General features: G+C 36.7%; 1 protein-coding gene across 2 annotated transcripts in view; it reads left to right on the top strand.

Annotated features, from left to right (window-relative positions):
* Nucleotides 1-4340: 4340 nt before the first annotated feature.
* Nucleotides 4341-9772, top strand: part of LOC310903460 (uncharacterized protein) — a 490104-nt gene continuing 484672 nt past the window's right edge. Inside the window, exon 1 of one of the 2 annotated variants that reach the window (XR_014587545.1) lies at nt 4341-5473. The gene's annotated coding sequence lies outside the window, so the exon portion shown is untranslated. The remainder of the gene's footprint in view (nt 5474-9772) is intronic. The other variant, XR_014587546.1, reaches the window with a different exon arrangement.

Below are 9772 nucleotides of genomic sequence, written 5' to 3'. Positions count from 1 at the left end.
GTTTACTGAAAATGTTTGGGGATTTTTCCAGAGGAAATATGGCAGCTGTTTTATACTACAGCTTAGTACCATACATAAATAATGCTAACTTCTAGCATAATCTCTACATTCATTTTATAGTGTTCTGGCTATTATTTTCAGGAAGATATATGAAAATATGACCCTCTCGCTGTTTAGTGTGGATCTATAGATTAAATGTCTGCTTTCCCCACTAGAGTAACTTTTAGAACGTTAAATATAGGAACATCTTTTATGCTTTTTTGTTTTACTGTGTTAACACAATTTCAGTAATTTCGTGTTACTTTACCTGTAATATGTATGCACAAACTCATGAACTAAAAGATGTGTTTTGCTTCAGTAAGGGCTGGGAGTCTAACTGAATGGATTCCATGTACTTAACAAAAAGTACAGAAGATGGATACCACTGTACTAGTCTTTTAGTTCACCTACTTCACAGGAACTAATTCCTTTGATTATCATGATATATTTTTAAGAACATAAAATTTGTTCCTGGATCAGACCAGTGAACTCATGTGGTGTAGAATGCTGTCTCCAGGAGTGGCACCAGGAGACATTATCTAATGTGTTATCCTGGACGCTTTCTGCAGGCTATTTCCTTCCTACTCTCCCAGCACCCAGCAACCTCCTTTCAGAGGAAGTCTGAAAGTTTCAGCAAACTTTTAAGTTTTGCAACACTAAAAATCACCTAGGAAATACTTTTATATACTTTCATGTAGAGTTTCTCTGACTTTTTGTTGTGGTTTAGCCCGGCAGGCAGCCAAGAACCCCATGGCCATTTGCTTTCCCCACTCCCCCTCATATTTCCCCCCACACATCGGGATGGGGGGGGGGGGGAGGATGTTAAGTTAAGGACAGTTTAATAAGAAAAGAAAAAAACAAGAATAATGAAAAAAAAAAGAAAAAGATGCACAACACAATACAATTGCTCACCACCTGCTGACTGATGCCCTGCCCGCCCCTGAGCAACAGCAGTCCCAACAACCCCAGTTGTACTGCTTGCTGAGCATGGTGTCACCTCTCATGGAAAATCCCTTTGGTCACTTCGGGTCAGCTGTGCTGGCTGTGTCCCCTTGAGCTCCTGGCACACCCACAGCCTCCTCCCTGGCAGAGCAGCACAAGCAGCTGGAGAGTCCTTGACTATGTGAGCACTGCTCTGCAACAACTAAAACATCAGTGTGCTGTTCAGCATTATTCTCATTCTCAGTCCAAAACACAGCACCATACCTGCCACTATGAAGAAAGTTAACTCTATCCCAGACAAAACCAGGACAATATATGTATATTTAATGTTTCATGATTCTTCACTGTCATGCTCCCTATTTTCAGGGAGGGGTGGAACAATAGCAGTGGGGTTAACAGTTATCTAATGTCAAGGTAACAATCAGTTTGTGTTTTATTGTCTCATTCAGCATCACAGTGGTAGTGGAGACTAGCTTGACTAATAGTTAAGCATTACATTTACTTTAAAACTCTGTAATAGCAGAAGAAAGAGATGCAAATGTTCTCATTCTTTTCAAATATTTCAAGTAAATGGATGGACCAGTGTTTCAAGAACATGAAAACATGAGCCAGTATTGTACTGAAATATAGCCAAACCCTTCATACTGGAAGCAATGCTTAATACACTTGTCTAGGTCCAGGTACATTTATATAGCTGTAACAGAGAATGATGCTATATAATGAGATATAAATGGAAAGAATGACATAAATTATTGGAGGGAGGGAGAAGAATATTAAATGTGAGGCACGTCTCCTTCTAGGAGTATCTTGTTCTTAATTAAATGAAAGAAAAATTGGAGAAAGATATTTTAGCTGCTTCCAAAGTACCAGCTCGTGTACTCCTTCCTTTCTTCAATAAGGAATATTTCATTCAGTTTCCTAGAAAAGATTCCTAATAGTATGTAAAGTTTAGACTTTATTATATACTTAGGCAGCATCATGCTCTGTTGATCCTTGTATTGACTGGATCTTAATAGTAATGAATCAATACAGTACTGATAGGTTGTGCGGACTGTATTTGTATAGCTGAAGGCCTGAAATTGAGAATTTAGCTATGTCATTCAATGAGTAATGCCAAAAACTTTCAAGAAGAATGAAGTAGAAACTGAGTACAGTATGTCCTTATTTCATAAGCAAGCTTAAGTTTCCCATAGGTGACTTTTTTTTCACTTTAATTGTAAAACTGCATGAAGCTGCATAAGTAAAATTTGCAATGACAACCTTAAACTGATTTTTTTCTTGAATTTATTCTCAATGCTGTGATTGTGTGACAACACAGGAAACAATACCAACCTTCCAAATTCCTTTGCATGTGTAGGTTTTTAGACTGGCCAAGCAAGGCAACATGGTGAGTGCCTCTTGTGGCAAGGAGTCCAAGACCAGCTCCTCTGTTTCCTCCATGATATAATTGTTTCTGCATACAATGCGATGAGATCACAGCTCCTTCAGTAAACTACTGAAGAACTAGAGAACTAGATGAACTACGTCATCTTCTAAACACATACCTCAAAGTGGGGGTAAAGAGAGAGTCAAGATATCTTTCCCCTTTTTCTATGGGTATTGGACCTATTCCATTCTGAGCACAGAAAATAGGTCCTGAAAAAATGGTTCTTATGAGAGTCTGCATCACTATATCATAAACTGCTTGTTTTATATTTAAATGAAAATCTAGTATCTTTTTCCAAAGCTGGAAATGGCAATCAATATTGATTGGGAGTTGTAAATTCCGTCACAGATAGTGATGTCATCTCACTAGATGGTGCTACAGAATCATTTTGCCTAGAGAAAGCAAGAACATGCTTTGTGTGATGATTAATGGCTACTATGTTTGTGACGGAAAAAGTTGAATTAGATGCTAGAAATCATGTCTGAGAAAGTTTTAGGCTTTCTCCTTAAAAAACTTTAATAAATAACTGAATATATGAATTTTATCCAATTAATCATCTTAGCTGAGGAAGAGCTGAAACAAGAGTTGAGTGTCACTATATATGTAAGATGTAAATAAAACACATTTCTGTAGCTGAGCTGAAGGAATTGGTTAAAGCTAGACAGAAAATAAGGACAGTAAAGAAAAGGCAGCAAAAAGTGAAATCACACTTGTTGTGAGCAAATCCCTCTCCAAGATTTTCATAGGGATGTTGGAGCTGCACTTGCTGTTACCATGATGTGGCTTGACTCTTTAAAAATGAAATATCTTGCTCTGAAATACTGTTGATTTAAATCATATCTTGCTGTGTAGTTGTGTTCTAAATATTAATGTTCAAATTTAAAGGATGTTGGGTTTTAGACATTTAATAAGCAAAAGATTTATATATACCGCTATAAAATTCAGGATGAGAAGAAGCTAGTTTACAAACTGATGGTAGTAGATTACAACATGAAGATTCATTGTCTTGTCCTGAAGTAGCATCAGTACATGCTAGGCATAGAAGCCATGTTCCAAATTCCTTCCTATCCTTTTTCTCCTCTAAGGTGAGGTAGTACTAATCAGCTATTGACCTAAAATGACAAGAAAGAACATTAATGTCTTCTGTTGAAAATATGCAAGATGAAATGAGAGGTCTGCGTCAGATCTTTTTAAAACCAAGCAATCTAGAGCAATACATAAGCTAAGAAGTCAAATGTGTGGAAAGGAGAAAAAGCGCTTGGCAGTGTTACTTATCATATCACTTATCATATTACTGAGCCCATCATTAATATCATCTGGCCATGACAGGTGGATCAAATCAGATGTCAAAATATTTTAGGTGTAAGGCATAAGTACTCATTGCTATCTGCAGAATCTCAATGTTCATGGACAAAATGAGGCAGAACTTGCCAAACAGTTTAAACACCAGGAATAATGCAAACAACTTCCAATGAAAATTCTTGATAATCTGATCTATAGTACGCTGCATTCTGAATACAGCTGCACTCACAATTAGGCAGTTTGTGCATTTGAGAAGGATTGCTAATAGAAATGCTCAGTGTACAGAGCAGTCTGACTATTGGTCAGTGACTTCTGTGAACTAGGGAGCAGTCTGAGGTCCCACTAAGTTAAACATGCAAACTATTCAGTGTGTTGCACGTAGTGATCAGTATTCTGTCCTGTATTTGGCTTCTGAAAGCACCATAAAAATATTCAGTATAGCAGAACAGAACCAGGCAAATAATGGATTTTTTTGCTTGACAGCTGAAACAAAAGGAAAGTAAGAAGAAATTAAGAAAAATGGATCGATCACACTTTTTTTCTGAGGCTCTTTGAGTGATACCACTTGAAGAAAAAATTTAGACCTACTTAACTGAAAAGAATTTTAACCTTTTATTTTTATCAAATTAAATTTGACATTAAAATGGAATTTGAAAGTGAACATTTGTGAAATTTTATCTTGGAAGTGTATAAAGTATATAAAATTGCTAGCTTTTCTACATTTTTTTCATTTGAGAAGAAGACATGCTTCATATAAACACGTGGCATTTTTAGATAATCCTGGCCCTTGCAAGAAGTTGCGGCTCTGTCTTTAGTGAATATGATAGCCATTAATGGAAATATGGAGAGAAGTCTGAAAGTGAGATGGGTCATTTAAGATAAAATTGCTAATAGATGGCTAACAAGTTTGTTTTATCTGGTGCTATTAGGGCTACTTCATCATCCTGCTTTTATGGTTTATACACAATGGTGCATGACGTTATTTCTATGATGGCAGAAATGCAGACGTTATTTGTGCAAATGGGGTAATCTTATTGTTTAGAATGTAGCTTCTCTTTCCCAAATACTGTTCTCTAAAACCAGCATAATTATTATTGAATAGTTTAAAGCTGCACTTAGTGTTATTGATGTTGTCAGAAACCATAACTATTTCAAATTAAATATGAGGTTTCTATATATTTTAGTTAAAATGATGTTGCTTTTTAATCATCCTTTAACAAATAATCTTGCTCTTTTTTTTTTTTTTGCTGAGTGAATGAAGAACAGCTGTTCTCAGGGGGAATTGTTTTGATCTGTATGTTTGGCATAGTATGCTTAAATACTTGTTTGTGGACAGAGTTTATTTGAAAGTATTGGAATTTAGCTAGAAGTTAAAACAAAGCTCCCCTGGCTTTCAGTTCCAATCTAGGGCAGAAAATGAGTAAAATTGGATAGCAGCCGTTAGTTTAGTCACTGGGGTTAAATTCAGAGTGGTGCTGCTGAGTGGCCCAAGCATAAGGCTCTGCGCTGCTGTGCCTTGAGAGCAGAGGTGTGCTTGCATCTCGAGGGAACCCAGCCGCTGAGATCTGCCACTGCCTCCTGCGCAGGAACCACGCTGCTTTCAACACCCTCATCCCCACCAGGCGCCGGAGCTTGTTCCGAGGTGCGCAGGCCTGCTAGCCTGGCGGGAGGACAAGCTTAATCCTTTCCTGTCGTCTAGGTAGACTGCTGATTGTAAAAGCATAGAGAGCCTGCCAGGGAACTGAAATGTAGAGAAATTTGGAGGTAAGCCAGCCTGTATTTGATGCCTGAAAGGAGTATGCCTACTGAATGCCAGAGATGGTTATACTGACCCCAAACCAGGAATTTCTCTAGAGGCTCTGACTTTAAGGTGAATTGGATGCTGTTGGAAAGCCCCCAGATCACAATTTCTTTTTCTCCACAGCCAAATCATGGAGCTAATGACGCCAAGTGAGAAAGATTTAGCTTAGTTGCTATGGCAAAACTAGAGAAAAGGACACTAAGCTGATATAAAAATTGTCATCTTCAGTGTCTTCTCCAGTGTTCTTTTGTGTTTACATCCCACCCTGGAAAGATTTGAGAGGGAAGAAGGGGTTATATGCGTTTGTTCTCTGCGTTACATGTGTCTTTGTACTATGATACAATATATGCACACTGGCATTTAATACAAATTAATAGACTTCCAGAGAATTAATTTCCATTATGAGATTTACACTTTATGATTGCCAATTTGGCAGCCTCCTGCAGTGCTTAATATTACATCTGCTTAACAGGCCAGATGATAATACTGCAAACTGTACCCAGATTATTTGCTGAACAATGGAGCAAGTGGCTCTGAAAATAAATTTATTGCCAAAAAAAGAATGTCACATTTTACCTTCCATAAGATGTAAAATCGTGTATCTCCCAGTTTACCAAAACAAATATAAGAATGAGTCATTCTATATGTAACACCTAAATAATTCTTTATTATGAAGAAAGCATATTTTCTGAGGAAGTTAGATTTTGGTCTAGCATAGACTAGTATCCAGTGTGAATAGGATTTTGCAATTTTTCCAAAGTACTTGTATAAAGGCAATAATATTTAGCAGTTCTATGAGTGAAATATCTCTAGTAGAGCAGAACTAAAGGTAAAACTTCATTGCAATTCCCTAATAACACGTTAAGTTTGGAGAACCTGTCTTTCTGACATGTCCCTCAGCATCAGTACAGAATACCTGAAGGAGAGCATTTAAACTCTATCCAAACCCTTGTTTATACCTCCTTTCTTGACCATTATGGTCGCTGTTACAATAATTTTCACTGAAGCTTGCTTCCCGGAGTGCTATGTTCAGCTTCTATTTCTCATTTGGGTTTTGAGCTGCCTCTCACACTTGAAATTTTCTTTGTATTGTTTTAGGCCATTACTTTACTTCTTGCTCCTGAAAGATATCAAAAGCACTTTCTGGGGAATCAGGGGCTGAAATTCAACTAAAATGTATTTAAAAATATTTAAATACAAGAGGTTAAGGTGCATGCTTTAAACGTTCAAAAAAGATGGTCGTAGGTTTCAACAGCACAGATCACGTAAGATAATTTTTCAAGAAGAGCTTTCAGCTCTGTGGCCAGTGTGTCTGTGATCATTGACTCCGGCTTGTTCTTCAAAATACACCAGATATTATCTGCTGTATTTACTAGTAACGTGGAGAAATATTATAGAATTGGACAAACATGAAAACATATTTCCACATTTCAACCAAAGAATGTTGAAAGGATAATTGAAGTAACTGTTCTTTTTAGATGAAATACATGCATATTTATTTAAATATTTATTAAGAAAAAGAAGGGGGTGTGAATAATTCAAAATTGTAGAAACAGCTGCCTTTTAAAGGAAGGGCTGTCACTTGGTTCCTATAAGTGCAATTACAAACTTAAATTTAAAAACCAAAAGGGGGAGGAGGGGATTAAAAACAATTGGAGAGGGAGAGAGATTAACATATAGTATTTGGGCCTAAACTTTCTGCTCTTTCTGTAGATCGTGTAAGAGCTGAAGGGACTTGAGGCTGAGTGCAGCTGGTCAGAAACTGCACACAGGCAGTCCCAGCCTCTTCTCATCCAGTGGTTCTCTGATCCAAAGGCCTCACTGAAGAAAATGTTGCCTTGGGGACTGTAGAGAAAATTCAGGAAAGTGTATGGAATAATTTGATCAACAGCATTGGTGTTTAAAAATATATATATATATATATATATATAGTCTCAGAAGCTCAAAGATTATTCTTGGAGCATTAACCTCATTGGAGACCACCAGTCAGTAATTTAGTTATGAAAGATGTATGAGGATTCCATAACAAAAGAACAAGAAAAAATATTTTATGTTATATGTTGTCATAAGGTGGAGCCTGAAAAAAAACACACTAAGAACTGAGCAAACACACACAATAACTTCTAAAGTAAATATGTTCCAGACTTCCCCGAAACATGCACACAATAGTTCCTTTTCTATAAATATGTGGTAATACATTTTCTAGTACTTGCAGTTGTTTGTTTGACTTGATTTGTTACCTGGTTACCTGGATTTAAGGGGAAAAAATAACTTTCATTTCCATTCTTATTTGCAGAAAAAGCAGTAGTACATACTTAAAGATCCATAGTGCATTATCTTGGTTGTATAAACACTTGTTGCAATATTGTAGGAATCTGTGCCAGGTGAAGCTACATCCTGGCATAACAGACTTCACTCCACTGATGAAAGCTGTAAGAGAGAAAGGGTAACCTGGCTGAGACTGGTGAATAGTTTATAAGCTGGAAAGCCCTGCGGTATCGGAAGTTTCTTGATGAAGTAGTTGAGAATGTGATCACCTAGCCCAGAGGGAATGATTCCACTTGCTCTAATTCTCCCTGGCTTTAAGCTGCAGATTGCATCAATCAAGGAAGCTGATTGACTTGTCATATGAATAGGTCCTTTGCTGAGATAAAAGAAATGAAACTTATGGCAATTAAGTTTTATACCATGGTTTAAGGAAATCTGTGTTAATCTAAGCAAAATCTCATATGTTAGTTGCTTTTGAGAACCTTAGAGGCTTTCAAATGACTTTTTCTCCTTTTCCTAGTTCTATATCTTCCTTACATTACAGATAATCAAAATGAGGCACGACTTATTCTTTCTGGTACATGCAGTACACATTTTTATTTTATTTATTTTTATCATCTTCTTAAGTCTCTCTCTTTAGCCTTTTCAAAAGGCAAGTTTGTTTGATGTTTTAGGGTGAAGGAAATACTTAATGTATATGCTGGTCTTTCCATGTATGTGGAGCAAGTTCTTAGTAGTCCTTTAACTTTTTACCTTGCTTTGAATTTCTGGTTAAAAAGAAAATGATTCCAACATCACTGTTAGTTTCTGCCATGCTTCTTAATGAATCTGAAAAGTAATCATCCTTTATTTCTTCTTTTATCCTCAAAAAAGAACAAATCTGTGAGATTGTTTCCATGTTTTTAATCACTTTTCTATTACATTCCTCCCTTGATTTTTCTCCTGCAGTTCTTGTGCTCCTTCTTTAGAGACAGTTCTTTCTTTTTACTTGGTTGGGTCTAAATAAATGACTGACAGATTCATGCTGCAGAATTTAAACAGGTCCCAGATGTTCTCGTCTGAGCCAGCCACAGCTGACCCAGATAACCTGTTGCACATTAATTTCAAATGACTGCCAGTGCACTGCATCTTTGACAAAAACCTTGTGATACTTAACCCTAAGATCTCACAGGAATTAGTTCCTATCTTCCTTTATGCTGGTCACGTGAGTTAAGTAGGTCTTTGTGGAGATTGTCACTGTTCTATATTATCAGCCCTCCAGGTTGCCAATACTGAAAAGGCGCATAACTGCGCTCTTTGCCTACACCTCTTTTTTGCAGGAAAAGATTTTTGCCAGTAATTTGCATTTTTAGTTCTGTTCAATGTTATCTTACCATTTTCTTGTTACTCAGCTCATTGACTTGTATTGCGAAACTTAAGGCAAAAGGGAGGTAAAACTCAGGTAGTGTTTGATAGGATGAATTTTTTTTTTTCCAGAAACGTTTCCTTTTTTTTTCTATCTTCTGTATATATCAGTTTGGGAAAAAAAAAAAAAAAAAAAGCAACTTGCTAATTTGTTCCATTGTTTGTACCTAAATTCAAACTGTTCATCTGTTTTTTTTATGTTTTTAAACCTGTTGCTTGTCAGCTGGGAACAATTTTGTTTGTGACTGGTAGGAGTATTTTCCTCACAAATAGTAATTCCATAGTCTTGCTACCTTATGAACACACTGAACTTCTGCAGCTTTTGTTGCACAGTGCATTACCTTCCAGTAATCTAACCAGAATGAGAAACTCATGGATAAGTTTCGTCACCAAAATCAAATGAGTAGCATGCACTTACTGTGATATGGACAAGCCACTAAAAAGAATCATGATATTGGAAATCCTAAGTGGAAAACAACTGAGATGGAGATACGGTGGCATAATACTTGCGTTTCATTTTATGTTTCTGATTTCTTTGGCCTTAAACAAGAAAATATGAGAGGAACTTAAATAGAACAAAAATACTATTG

Source organism: Anser anser (assembly GCF_964211835.1).
Source record: "Anser anser genome assembly, chromosome: 8".
NCBI classification, from domain to species: Eukaryota; Metazoa; Chordata; class Aves; order Anseriformes; family Anatidae; genus Anser; species Anser anser.
Note: the sequence above shows the minus strand (reverse complement) of the source record. Positions and strands in the feature narration are given on the sequence as shown.